Source organism: Nelumbo nucifera, chromosome 5 (genome assembly GCF_055504915.1).
Source record: "Nelumbo nucifera cultivar China Antique chromosome 5, China Antique-T2T, whole genome shotgun sequence".
Taxonomy (NCBI): domain Eukaryota; kingdom Viridiplantae; phylum Streptophyta; class Magnoliopsida; order Proteales; family Nelumbonaceae; genus Nelumbo; species Nelumbo nucifera.
In genome coordinates this window covers 40989955-41005217 of record NC_142653.1, presented here as the reverse complement: position 1 = coordinate 41005217, position 15263 = coordinate 40989955, and the positions used below count along the sequence as shown (strand labels likewise).

The 15263-nt window shown below is 37.7% G+C and overlaps 1 long non-coding RNA gene across 1 annotated transcript; it reads left to right on the top strand.

Moving 5' to 3' along the window:
- The first annotated feature begins 728 nt into the window (after positions 1-728).
- On the top strand, positions 729-14591 carry LOC104587532 (uncharacterized). The gene is made up of 4 exons (XR_733617.3): positions 729-1100; positions 8668-8807; positions 12133-13332; positions 13444-14591. It is a non-coding gene; the product is annotated as an uncharacterized LOC104587532 (long non-coding RNA).
- Positions 14592-15263: the final 672 nt, after the last annotated feature.

Below are 15263 nucleotides of genomic sequence, written 5' to 3'. Positions count from 1 at the left end.
AATGAGGTGCCAGTTGTGAGGAGCAGATCCGGTCTCGATACTTTGTGCCCAATGATGTCGATCTATAATGGTAATAGATCTTTAAAAGTCAAAGGGGTGGTTTAAATATTTGTCATATACCATAGGGGAGGTTTACGCAATTTTATCAAAAGAATTAAAAAAAGGCAAAAGAGGGATAGAGAAATGGGATAATAGCATATAAGGGCAACTTTTGGGGTTTAATATCAATAAAAATAATTTTTTAAAAAAATTCAAAAATGGGTTAACTTTTTAAAAATAATATCAATAAAGGGCAAAGATACTGTTCATCATCTTCTTTGTGCCATTTGTTCACCAGCGCTATCGTTCGCCGCCGCCCGCCGCCACCTTCGCCCATCTCAACCTCTGCCTCTGGCAACGTTGTTGGAGGTGGCCAAAGGCAGAGGTGGCGACGGTGGCACTGGTGGTCATTTCTCTGCCCAACGCCGCTACCTCCACCATCGCCTCTTGCAATGTTGTCGGAGGTGGGTGGAGACATAGGTGGCGGCGACGGGCAACAGTGGATAGAGGTGGTGGGTGGTGACGTGTGGTGTCGATGAACAAATGGCAAGAAGAAGATGATTAACAGTGTTTTTGCCCTTTATTGATATTATTTTTAAAATGTTAAACCATTTTTGAAATTTTTTAAAAAATATTACTTTTATTGATATTAAACCCCAAAAGTTGTCCTTGTATGCAATCCGTAGAAAAATCCTTGGGTGAAAAAGACAAAAGAGGGCGAATCGAGAGACGAATCAGGACTCAGGACTCAGGAGGGAGTTTGAAGGAAAAAGAGACAAACCCTGGGAAAGTATAAGAGGGAAGAAGGAAAGAGGACCCACTTACAGCTTCGGCGGAGGGCTCCCAAAGTGCCGACTGCCAACTGCATCTCTCTTCCAGTGCAGCATGCCCATCATCGACGTTCCCTTATTGGGTTGCAAGGAACCTTGAAAGTTGAAACCACTACTCTCATAAACCAGCAGGCAACGAGGTCATCAGCCTCCTGGATGCTAATGATCGACACCAATCGTGACAACCATCTGAGCCAACGTTGGTAACATATCCATGTATCGCTAACCCAGGTTTCGATTCATTATTTGATGTTCTTCGTTTTTTCATTTTCATTTCTTTTTATTTTCTATAGCTGTTTTTTGGCATGAACTCGACAAGTGTAGGTTAGCCCCTGTTTAATCTTGATTTTATTGTAATCAATGACAATGGATTGCACCCTGTTTGGCCCTAATTCGGTTCTGTCAATCGCATGTTGGTAGTGGTAGATTACCCCTATTTGGCCTTGATTTGATTTTGTTAATGACATGGCAACAGCAGTGAGCTGGGTTCGGTTTAATCCGAACGTAGCTTCATTAGTGAACTGCATGAATAAAGCTTCCTCTGGTTTTATTGGACTTCTTGACTTGAGGAGATGGATTTTGGTCTATCTTGAGTTCAATTTGATGTCTTATTTTGGCTTATTAATGTTACGAGCATGTTTCAAGTTTAGCAGAGAATAGTCTACAGTTTAATCTTGGTTCAGTAGTGCTGGTTACCTTGTCTCTTTGCGTATGATCTTCTTATATGATGGCTTGTTTTTGTTGAAGTGCTTTGATTTGCTTGAGAAGGCTTCTTGGTGGTGGTAGCCTCTAGCTATGCAGGACTTGCCAAATTTTCTCAAATAAGGTGGCGGTGATCCAAGAAGAAAAAGGGCAAGGCTCTACTCTGTACCCTTGCGTTCTCAAGGACTCTCATACTCAAATGGGAAAGTTAGACGATACCTAGGGTGCTGCTTATGCTTCTCATCCTGCTATTTGGTTTTCATTTTGTGTTATTCTCTGAGATTTCCATGATGTGGTTCATTTGGAACCTAAGATAGAGGGGGGGGGGTAATTCTTTCCTTCTCTCTGATCCAAAACCAACCTAGTCTCTGGTTTGACCCTCTCTTGACTTTCTTTGTAGTCATCAAAACCCTAAATGATTTTGAAATAAAATAGCACGGGGACCCATCACCTCAAATTCTTTAAACTCGATGGGTGGTGACTCTTAGAAGTTAGAATGACACAAGTGAGTTTTCCCATGCTCACGCCTTGGTGACTCCACTGGGGAGTTGCTTGGACTAAGAAGAACCTTGCCTACGTTCAATTTTCAATATGAGTAATGTATGTAGACTGCCACAGTGGGCTTTTCTTGTGCTGTTTTAGGGAATTTCTTTGTGGAGTTGTGATTACTATTTCAGTTTACTGGTTATTGCAGCATGATTAATTTTCTTATCAAACTCACATTCAACATTGGCTTGGTGCTTTCAATTCTGTATTTTGAACTTAGGCCTAACAGTTTTTGAAGTGGATGGTGATGTTTGGCTAGGTGTTCTTAGTAATGTTTGAAAGCATGACTCGTGACTGTAATGCTTTTGGTTATGAAATTGACTTAGCATTTTGTATAGACTTGAATTCAAAAAACTTTTAATCCAAGGAGTCAATTCAGCCTTCTGTTTTAGTGTTTTGTTGGTATTGACTATGATTTTCTAAAATGGATTCAGGATTTGTTTTATTAATTGAACTGCTGATTTTATTTTGCCCCTTTTCTTAAAAGCATGTATTCCAAATTTTGATCAACCGAAGTGTGAGTTGGCATTGTTCAAAGAATGGATTCAAGATCTGTTTTATCAGTTGGAGTGCTGATTTAATTTGCCCTGCATTTTTAAAAGAATGAGTTGGCATTGTTCAAAAACATAGATTCGAGATTTGTTTTTTCAATCAGAGCACTTATTTGATTTTTCCTATCATTTTTAAAAGCATGTAGTCAAAATTGATAATCAATGAAGTGTTGAGTACGCATTGTCCAAAAGCATGGATTTAAGAGCTATGGCTTGGCATTTTGACTCTTTTGGACACAGGAGTTCTGGGCTGCAAAATTCATTATGACTGCTGATTACCTCTTATGCATGAACAGAGAACTCTTTATTTGCCTACTCAGCTGACTGACCAGTTCATTATGTGTTAGTAATCACTCTGTTTGAGCTCTTGGAATGTATGGACTTAGATCAGGACATGTGGCTCTTTATTTAATTTCCCTCTTCTTACATGACTTGGTTCATACCTATGGGCTGATCCTTTTCATGAATGGTATATAGGAAGGTCTAACATGATGGTGGTTAATAGTACTGACTGATCTCAAGGTGATTCAGCCACATCTTGAGCTAGTTGTGAATCCATGATTAGGAGGGCAGTAGGGGGATTGAGTGTTGTTGTGAAGTTGTTTTTGCAAATTCTTTTTGTCCATTTTGGAAACAATAAAGTCATGGACCCTTGATCGAAATAGTGGGATTGAATGTTGATATCTGTGAATTTTGGGGTGGGGGTGTTTCCGTCTTACCAAAGCATGTCCAGGTCATGATTGAGGATAATTGGGATACAAATGATGTTGGGAAGGTGTTTCTTATATGTTTTATGGTTTCTTTTGGATAATTGGAGCTTGTAAAAAAGAAATCACAGTTTTTCTTTAGGTCATGCTTGATGATGAGCCAGACATGACTTGCTTTGGGTATTGTATGGGTTTTTTGTTTTTGGCTTATTTTTTTGTTCACATGTCGGTTCTTTCCACTTGTTTTGGGGCTTTGTTTTTTGAGGTTTTGGATTTGTTGGGAGGGTTTGGCCTACAAGGGTGTTTTAAGCTTTAGTTTGATGTCCTTTGGGTGTTTTCATTTCATTTGGGTGATTTCTTATCACCTTTCCTTGTATCTTGGTTTTTTCTTGTTTCAATAAAATTTTTATTTATTGTCAAAAAAAAAGCTTGATGATGAGCCAAGACTGTGTGCTTAGAATTGAGTGGTCAGTGGTTTTGTCCTTTGGGATAACGTTTAGACTAAAGAGGGCCATGGCTAGGCCCCCTTGAAAGGAAAGATGGTAAGGTGATTACCGTTGTTTATGATGCCTTTTAAATTTGATGCATGTTTCTAAATGCAAATCCAATCTTGGTTAGTTGACTAGACTACTGACATGTCTATATGCAAGGATCAAAATTTTGCAATATATTGATCCGTAGTGGCTGATACGTATCGTATCAACAGGGTATCAATAAATTATTTTCATGCTTTTTTAAAAGGTTTGTTTTAAATGTTAACAGACATTATTTCCAGCCCCTTTAAATTTTGAAGAAAACTAAAAAAATATAAGGCAGAAGGTTCAGTGTACTGATACACCCCTTGTGCCATTATCAGGGTGTATTGATATTTTGAACCTTGGTGTATGTTCTTATGTTGCATGTTCAGGAATGCAGTTTCCAAATTTCCTTGCATACTGCTATGGCTGTATGTTTGAGCTTACTTTGCTGTGAATTCAAATTGTAGGGTAGCACACTACTTTTGTGGTCATCAGCACAGGTCTCCCATCAATGCATGGTATGAACTCAAATTTGAATGCTACCTTGGCTGCTGGGTTGGCCTCCTTGACCAATCTCTTTTGCTTAACTGCATGTGGTGAACCTGGGTCTTAGGGCCATGTCAATGGTTGTTTTGACCTTCTCTGATTTCCACTTCATATTTTCATGACATGGACCTAAGTGTGTAGATCATTTTGCTTGCTGATGGCCATTGCATGTGTGAACTTGAAGGCCATGTCAGTTACTAAGTTGATCCTTTCTTTGGCTTTCCTTTCATGGTTGAATGGTTTGAACCTAATTTTCAGAGTTATATTTCCATCTGATTTTTTCCCCAATTGCATGTGCAGGCCTCATTTGTCTGTTGGTTTTGTTTTCCCTTTTCATAATTGGTAGATTGTAATGCAAGTTGTGGTGCTATCTCAAGTAATTGGTTTGAGCTTTTGTAAGGTTGTTTTAGTGGATGACTGGGTTTCTTGCTTAATCTTCTTGTCATAGTGCAATATTCAACTTCTAAAGCCTTTCTAGGTTGGACCTGTTGAGGCACCCCTTGCATGACCACATGATAGGAACCTGGTTTTCAAAGAGACTTAGCTAAGGGTTTGTGGCTGCATCCCATGAACTTAATTGTGGGTTCATCTTAGGAGCTCAAGTGTCAAATTTTTGGGGGTTTCCTTGGTACTGTTCATAAGGCCTACTTTTATTTTATTCTTTTTTGATGAGCAACTGTCAAAAAATTTATTAATAATTATGGAAGAAGTATACATGTTGACTTACACCCCAAACAGAGGTTAACCTCAGCTAACACTGATCCTGACAAAAAGATTTCACTAATGCATGATATTTTACATAACTTGGCCCCAAAACTTGCAGTCCCTCAATGCCCCTTGTTTTTCCAAGCCATCTTCTCGTTTTCCCTAATGGTGTATCTATATTTCCATGATATTGTGTTGATTCCACTTAGCCACCCAGTTACTACTCTTGGGTCTCCTTCAATTACTAGGGCACTGATGTTGAGATCTTTTGCCTTCCTTAAGCCATGGAAGATTGCCCACATTTCTGCCTTGATTGAGTCTCCATTCCCTATAGGCACATTGGGAATATCAGAGCAAAGTCCATTCAAACAGACATCAATGCCTTGCATTGGGAATATCTCCCCATGAAATAAAGCACAGAAGTATGGAGATATTCCCGATGAAAGGTTGTAAAGGCTGTTCGAACAGGCCTTGCTCTGACTGAAGCCGATCTCTCCCTATAGGACCCGAGCACATTGCAATGTTGTTTCCTTCTTCATTTTTGAAGACTCCTCTAATGCCTCCCAAACCTGGATCATCCAAGCTACAACCATCAAACTTAAGCTTTATATAGCCTGGTCTAGGAAGGATTCATCTAGCAATAGTGACGTGACTGTTTTGGGTGAAGAATCTGCTACCTGTTTCCATTTTTCAATTTCTAAGGATGTCATCTGCATGAAAGGTGGAAAATATCCAATGTCTTCATCCAATGAGCAACTTTGATGGAGATAGTGTCTATTATATCCTCAACAGTCCTCTCCTCGCTATTGGAAAGACGTGCATTCCTTTCTTCCCATATACGCTAGTGTTTTAAAAACCAATCTAGAAGCTGAACCATTTTTGCCTCTAGGTCGTGGGTCAACCATAGTTTTCAAGGCGCCAAGGTGAGGCTAGGCGACTGGGGGGTGCCTTGTCGCCTAGGCGATGGATTTTTTATGTTAAAAACATAGATCCTAGGGTTGTTCCCTAGGTACCATAACCATGTTTCTTTAATAATTATTCATGATTTTCATAAGAAAAGTATAAATTTCATATTAAAGTATAGAAACTCAACATATTCATGAGAAGAAAAGGAAGAAGGAAAATAAAATTAAAAAAATATAGGGAAGAGGAAAAGAAGAAAATAAAAAATATTGGTAGTCGTAGTAGTAGAAGAAGAATATATGGAAGAGGAAAATGTGCTGATTAGATAAAATTTTAAGTTCTTCCTTACTTATTGGTGCAAAGACCAGCTGCCACCAAACTGTGAGAGAAAGAAAGTCCAAATAGAAAACACAAATTGGTTGGAGATTAGTAAGTGAAATGTGCTTTCTCCATTTGCTTTGCAAAGGAGACAAACATGTGATGAGAGGCACTAGAATGACTTTTTCTTCTGTAGGTTATCACAAGTATTGATTTTGTATGGAAACACCTTCTAACAGAATGCCCTTATTTTGGGTGGTATCGGACCTCTCCAAATGACTCCAACAGGGAAAGACAAGGCAATAGATGAATTGGTGGTTAGGGTTTTGAAGCAGGCACAAGCAAAAGAGCTAGAAGTTGTTGATATCCAAATTCTTGAGTCAGGTTTGTTAGAATCAATGAACAGCTCCTAAGTATCTAAAGGAAGGAAATAATATATGAGGTTTAGCAATCCCTTATTCCCCATCTTAAGTCCAAGTCCTAGGTATCGCATTAGGAGAATTTGAGATGTAATTCGAATCCAAGTGGCAGTGCTTGTTACAAGTTAAGGCATATATAGTGGGGATCACATACTCCATCAAGGGTTAATCCTCCCACCATACATCCTTTGAAAACCGAGTTTTAAAGCTTGAGAGAACGCCATACCTGATAAAGGCCAATAAATGTGGGAGCAGCAAAACAATGGCCTTCCAAGGGGAAGATAAAGAAGCTCTAGCATGAAGACCTGCATCTCAACCATTTAGATTTTGTCCATGAAATGGCAGCATACCAAAGTCTGTCTGAATCAATGAGGAATCTCCAAAGCCATTTACCTAGCAGGGACAGGTTCCTCAAATGAATCTTTCCCACGCCTAATCCTACTTCCTCTTTTTTCCTCCTATACTCCAACTTCCAATTAATTAAGTGGTCCTTCTTTGGGTCTAATTTTATGGATTACATGCTTGTGAATTTAAAAAAATTGGGCCTAGGTGAAACTGATTGTCTTTTTTTTTGTTAGCTGGAGGTTTGGGCCCTGTTCTGGTTGTGAGAGGATTAACTGAACACAATAGCTGTTCAGCAGGCTGTTGGACCAATAATAATGCTCCACACCAGTCATGAAATACCTGGGGCCCACAACCATTCAATCTTTAACTGACGTGGGGTGTTATCATTGGTTCCACAGCCCGCCACACAGCCAAAGAGTTTGGATACTCCAAATTAATTTAGGTCCTATGGAATTCTTCAAAAATGGGCAACAGCATGAATTGGTGCTGCGTTTGAGTTTCTTTTCATCAATGAATGCTGTAGTATTTCATATGGGTCAGATCCTTGCCCTTTTAATTTACCAAATGAAGCATTTTGTTACTTTTATGATCTTATGGAGTGGGCTCTTTTGTGCCTTGGGTAGGTTTAGGATTGATACTTGATAACTTGAAGCACTTAATGTAGGCTGCTAGTGGATGGAATGTTGTTCATATTTTTAGTTCATTTAGGACTCTGGTTTTCTGCTGTGACCTGCAATGAATTTTGGTTTCAGTGCTTTGATTTTTGTATTCTTTTTTCTTTCATAGTGTAGTTATACGTTTGAGATAAGTAGGAATAATTACTTTTTATTGCCAGTATATAGACCTGAATTCTGATTTAGCTCACACATGCTGGTTAGAGGTCTAGGTGATCATATGCTGTATTGCAAAATTTGCAATATTTTGAACTGTTGTCTTAAGTGTTTCTGCCCTAATGGTAGTTAGGAATAAGAATTCTGATTACAAGTATAGGGATCTGATTTTTGATTAGGACTGTGTTGTATGCTGCATGGCAATGTTGAGAGCCAATATGCTTAGTGTTTCAACCCACTTATTTTCATGGCTGCATGAGCTGTTGCTTGGGGAATTCTCGTCAATACTGAATAGAGTCCGTTCAAAATCCAGGAGGCATTTGGGTTTGCTTGATCCCCTCTTTCCTTTCAAAATAGCATTTCAAATACAAGAGGCCATGAGGGGTGCTGTTTTATCAAATTTTTTAAAAGAAATTCATGGGTCTAATCTAAAGCTGAAAATCACTTAAGTTGCTGAATTGGGGAGGGGGGGGGGGGTTCTGTTTGATCAATCTCTCTTTCAAATTGCAAGGTGTCAATTTGAAATTCAAGACCATTACCATTGGTGATTTTGGCACTCATTTAAATTTAGAATCATGGTTGATTTGGGAATCTTACTGGTCTCTTGCTTCAATTTTGCTTAACAAAGCCTGTGTATCACATGAGTCCTGACAGAGTTTCTTTTCCTCTTGTCTTTTCCAGAATCCTAACTCAAGTTTTATTTCTCAGGTGCACTTCCAATTTTATTAGCCATTAAGAATAAAACAAAGATTGTGTTTCATCTTGGACTCCTTAATGCGGCTTCACCTCGAATGTTTTGGCTCTATCATGCAGCACTTTTTTGGGTTCTTTCATGTGGAGTCACACAGGTTAGTTGACTTTTGCCCTTCATCAGATTTTCTTTTCCCTGTTTTGGTTTCCTTCTTAAGTCATTAGGCACTCTTTCGTCTTCTTTTTCATCTTGTTCAATTAAATGAACTTTGAAATCAAAACTACTTCAAAGGTAGATTTTTCTATAATTAAACAAAAGGAATATTTTTTCGAGACGTTGGAGACCTGTCAAAGGAGATTCATGGGCTCTGCATTGGTAGTCAATCCATAGTTTTCAAGGCGCCAAGATGAGGCTAGGTGACGGGGTACCTTGTCGCCTAGTCACCTAGGCCATGGATTTTTTAAGTAAAAAAACATATATCCTAAGGTAGTTCCCTAGGTTGCATAACCATATTTCCTTGATAATTATCCATAGCTTTCATAAGAAAGGTATAACCTTCATGTTACAGTATAGAAAATCATCATATTCATGAGATGAAAAAGAAGAAAGAAAAGAAAATTAAAAAAAATAGGGGCTGAACCCCTATTTATGTTATAGGAAAAGAAGAAGTGTTGATTAGACAAAATTTATGAATTCTTCCTTACTGGTTCAGCTTTTGAAGTCTTAGAGGGTTCAATACAGCATTTAGCAATGTTTGTGTTGATTAAACAAAATAAGAAAATAATAAAAATGAATTAGTATATAAAGTTATAAACACACAAAATGAATCTTTTAGTTTAATAATGTCTATTTTATAATTATAATATCAAAAAAATTAAGAATATAGAAGTATTTTATAACACAATGTACAAAACTGTTTGGCGATTAGGCAAGGCGAGCTTCCAAGGGTGCCTTATCGCCTAGGCGTTGCCTTGACAACTATGGGTCAATCCAGTATGGTGCAAGTAGGAGAAACCACTAATTTTCTTTGGGTGATTCTGCCCTGGAAAAAAAATTATATATTTGCAATTGTAAGCATTTTTGTTTTATTATACCATGATGGGTGCTCACTTTACAGATCGCTTTATTTTTTTTATTTTTTTTGAAGAAGGTATAAATCTTATGAAAGAAAAGAGGCCTCAAATCCCAAAACTAAACCAATGCTAGAGTCCAAAACACAAATGAAAGCAGAGCTTAGAGCCCGCAAGCCCAACAAAAAGCCACCCCTGAAGACAACCAAAAAACTGAAACCAACCACACCAAACGAAAAGACCAATACAAAATTTCCACCTCTGAGACATGCGGAACCAAAACTCGAAAATCACACTACAGAAATTTTTTTCCCTGATTGCTTCACCTCTACATGAGTGCTATGAGACCCCCTGTTGCTTGCCTTCACCACCATGTCGTCATAGAAATCCTTAAGCTTCTTTGTCTTCTACGGCCAAGGAGGCAGTCAAGACTATCACAAGAGCAAAAAGAAGCTTTGCTGCTTATGTCTAAGCCCTGCTCTTCCTTCATCTTAAACTGCTTCTTCTGTAACTTCAAACTTTCCTCTTGATCTCTAAGCTCCCTGGACCTAAGCATCTCCCTTACACTATCTTCAACACCCTCAAAAGAAATCCCAACTTTCTTCCCAAAGATGATGGCAGATTCCACCCTCTAATCAATAAAGTTGATGTTGCTGCTTCTGTCTCGGGGGTCAACTTCTGCTCTCCCGCATTTGGGAACCAAAGGCAGAGATCTCCCAAAATTAGGATTAGAACCTTCCTGTAGGTCATTGCAGTCCTCTCTACCCAATTAAGCAGCTACACACAAGGGCCCACCATTGACTGACTATGCCAGATCCAACTCCTTAGAATCATTTTCGATGAGCTTCTCCATTATGAGTACCACATCTTTTAATAAAGGTGATTTTCAACTCGGGATGCTTGAGAATACCTCTAGAGCAGCCCAAAGTTTTTGAATTATGAGATAGAGCCCAGGCCCTTCATAAGCCTTTTTTTCCTTCAAGCCTAGGTTCTAGATCCTTTAATCACAATTGCATATGAACTGATTGCAGTTTGTCATTTTATGATTAAGAGCTTGACGGAGAAGGTTCTTCTCTTTTTGATGCCACCGTTGCTTGTCATACTGGAAAAATGTTGCTTGCCCATCCCAAGTTTAATGACTAAAATACCCTGAAGGACCTGAACATGCTCTTCCTAAGTCCTAAATATCAAGGATACAAACATTTTTTCCTTGTACTCCTTGCGTTAGGGCTGTTCACGGGTTGGGTTGGGTCGGTTTACTGGGGTTTTCCCAACCGACCCGACCTGGTCGGGTTACCTGAGGTGGAAACCGAAACCGACCCACTGATAGGCAAAACCGACCTGGTCGGTTTGAGTTGGGTTGGGTCGGTTTGGGTCGGTTTCGGTTTTGCTCCTGTACAAAAAGGACAGAGAAGCCTAGAACTAGAAGGAAATTTATTTGAGAAGATGGGAGAGCCAAGTTCAAAAATCAAATGATGTCTTGAGTTGAGGACTTGAGGGGGGTGGACCAAGTTAGAGAATAGAAGAGAAGACAAAAGTTATCAATAAAATAGAAAGTCAAACTGTTTTATAAAAAGAAGGCTGAAATATTTATATTTCAAGAAACTTTCTAAATTCTAATCTAGGTAAAAAAGGACACCTAATTCTAATTGTAATTGCCTAATGGGTTGCCTATTTGGTGTAAAAGACTATAGAAACTATGATAGATACAATTTAGGTAAAAAAGGACACATAATTCTAATAGAAGACAAAAGTTATCAATAAAATAGAAAGTCAAACTGTTTTGTAGAAAGAAGGCTGAAATATTTATATTTCAAGAAACTCTCTAAATTCTAATCTAGGTAAAAAAGGACACATAATTATAATTGTAATTGCCTAATGGGTTGCCTATTTGGTGTAAAAGACTATAGAAACTAGGATAGATACAATTTAGTTAAGTAGGAACTAGAAGACTGGTTAAGTAGGATCTATCGAACTAGAAGACTAATTGGTTCGGTTCGGTTCGGTTCGGGTCGGTTTATGAATTTGCCCAACCCGAAACCGACCGGTGCTGATGAAAACCCGGCCAACTCGGGTTGGGTCGGTCCGGGTTGGTTGGTTTGGTCGGGTTGGGCCTTCTTATGAACAACCCTACCTTGCGTATCTATCTTATGCTACCGATCTGGAATTTTGTGTCTAGGACCCACTTGATATGACACAATCATGTATGTGATGTAGGTGTATTTGTAAGGGTCACAACAAATCCGATTTGCATCCTTAGCATTGCTCAAGTCTCAATTACTTGTTTGGGCATCAAAACCTACTAAACAGTGGAGGCAAATTATGCAGGCATTCTGATTCATGCATATTTATAGTTTTGAATTTGATTGGATTAATATTTTCTAATTGTATTTTTCCTAACTGAATATATAGGAAGAAATTACCAAGAAAGCGACGATTGGAACAAGAAAGTAAGAAATCCTATATGGTAGAACGGAGAGAGATGGCAAAGAAGGAAAGATTGAAGAAAGAAAGGAAGAAACAAAATAATACAGGAAAGAATTATTCCATTGCAAATCTTCCTGAAGAAACCATTGCAGAGGTTCTTGTTAGAGTTTCACCATACTCTCTTGACAATGCCAGGCTTGTTTGCAAGGCATGGTCTAAGATAATTCTTTATAAGTTCCACTTGTTTAAGCCAAGCTTCATTATCCAAGAAAAGAACCCTGAATGCAAAGATGGATGTGATACCCGATTTGTAATGATTGAAGGAGGGAAGATTAGAGACACTGGGTTAGATTTCCCTTGCAATGGACGAATTATGGCTAGCTGTAATGGTTTGTTATTGATTGAAAGTTGCTGCAAATTGCAAGTACCTGTATGTGACTAACCCAATTACCAAACAATGTGTAATACTTCCTCCATGTGTACCATACATTGTGAGGGAACTAACTATGGTGGTTCTATGTATGGGCTAACATTTGTGCCTTCTCCCAAGGAATTCAAGGTTGTGCATGTTGTTCTATTCAGGAAAAACCGCCTTGCAACTGTTGAATGTGAAATATTTGTCTTGGGGAGTAATACATGGAGGGAGATTGCAGATGAAATAAATTTTCGCAATGAGAATGTATTTTGGGCCAATATATTCCCTGTTTCTGTGAATGGAGTTTTGCATTGCAAGGGTATCTCATACATAGGTGAAAAATACTGTTACATATTGTCCTTAATGCTGCTGATGAGAAGTTCCGACTGACGCAAATCCCAAATTACTACAACGCACAGGGTCATGGCTTTATAGAGGTTGGTGGCTATTTAGCTCATCTGACTCCTACAGCTCCTACCCAGATGGATCTATGGTTTTTGAAGGATTTTAAGTATGGAAATTGGATCAAGAAACTTAGTATTGCCTCAGAACATGTAAGAAATGCGATTCAGAATGGAACCATATTCCATGTTGTACCCTTCTGTATCTTGGATAATGGGAAAGTAATAATGCTCAGGGTTGGTTCAGAGAAAGGTTACATGTTATATGCTTATGATACTGAGTCCGAACAAACAAGATTGGTGGAAACAGGAATCCATTCAATAAATAATTGCCTGCCTCTTCCTCACATCAATACCCTTGTCACTTTGGTAAATATCTTGTTTTATATCAGCTTTTTTGAAGATAATTTCATATGATTCCAGAGATTGCTTCAAATTACACAATTATAGTTTATAGTTTTTTTTTTTCATTGATGGTAGGTATCATCTCACAGCGGAAGGTGGACTTCTATCTGGATCGTTGATCATCCATAGAAGGATTAAAAATAGAAATAGGGGTTTTGATCACTTTATAATCTAATAACAAATAACAATTTTTATTTTATTTTTTCTAGTTATCCTTATGTACGAGATAGCTTAGGACATGTTTGGGAGTGCTTTTAAACCCACTTAGGAATGTCCTTTTATAGATACCTTAGGACATGTTTGGGAGTGCTTATTTGGGCCATTAAGCATTTATTGGTATTTGGGAAATAAACCCGAAATAAGTGCTTATTTTAGAAATAAGGATTTATTTTTTAAGCCCAAATTTCTAGATTTTTTTTAAGTGCTTATACAATAAGCACTTATTCAACTTTTTTTCTTACAAAATTATCCTAGTTGAATTTTAGAATACCACTTATAAAATTATCCCTATTTGAATTTTAAAAACTACTTTTATGAAAGCACTTTTACAAAAGTATTTTTATGAAAGCACTTTTAAGAAAGTACTTTTTATGAAAGTATTTTCACAAAGGCACTTCTATAAAAGTACTTTTACAAAAGCACTTTTATGAAAGTACTTTTATGAAAACATTTTTATAAAAGTACTTTTACGAAAGCATTTTTATGTAAGTACTTTTACAAAAGTAATTTTATGAAAGCACTTTATAAAAGTTTTCTAAAGTGCTTTTATAAAAGTACTTTTGTAAAAATGATTTCATAAAAGTGCTTTCTTAAAAATGCTTTTGTAAAAGTATTTTCATAAAAATACTTTTATAAAAGTGCTTTTGTAAAAATGCTTTCATAAAAGTGCTTTCAAAGGGTATATTTTGAAAATTTGAAAGAAAATTAAGGACAAAATAGTCACAAATGCTTATTAGAGAAAATGACTACCAAATGCCCAATATAAAATAAAATGAGTGCTTATTTAAAAATAAGCACTTGAAAAAGTTGGGTGCCAAATGTAAATAAGTGATTATTTGAATAAACACTTGTTTTTAAGCACTTTGTTTTTATCTTAAGCACTCCCAAACATGGCCTTGATGACACAAGATGTTTTACCAACTATATTTACGTTAGTTAAGTTTAGCAGAAGAGAGATTAAGTCTATGTTGGGCATTGATGCTGCAGTTGCAGCACCATTTTCTCTGCTGATGTGTTGTTGGAAGGCATTGTTTTGGTACCTTTATTTTTGTTTGGAATTGTTGCTGCCAGGTAGGATGTTTCTTGGAGCAACAACTTTTTTTGTTTGGTACCAATGCTCCAGGAAATGTTTTCAGCACTGGTACCCATTATCCAGTGCCACATCATTGCCCTGTTGGTAGCAATCAGCTACAGCTACAGGAAACGCCCAATTTGGCATTGCTCCAAGCCATGGCTTCCCGATTTCTGAGGCATGGCTTGGAGCACTATTTTTTATAGAAAAACGGTTTTAAACAAATGCCCATTTCCTGGAGCACCGTTTTTTCCAATGTGGCGCTCATGTGGTGCTGTTGCTCCAGGAAACGACAACAATGCCAAACAGGCGCTAAGGTGCTTGGTGGAGAAGACCAAAGTTATGATAGCTGATGGCTGTGGTTACTTAAGCTGATTGGGCCTCCTAATCCAATGACATTTAATCACACATTAAGGTTGAGTTTGAAAAGATTACAAATGTAAATATGTACTGTGCAAATACATACAAAATAATGTAAAATATAAGGTTTTGCACTCTACATATTTGCATTTGTATTCCTTCCAAATTGAGCCTAAAAGTGTTTCAGTGATCACCATCTTTGTCATATAAGTTAAATTGAATCTTGAATCAGGTTCCGGAATTT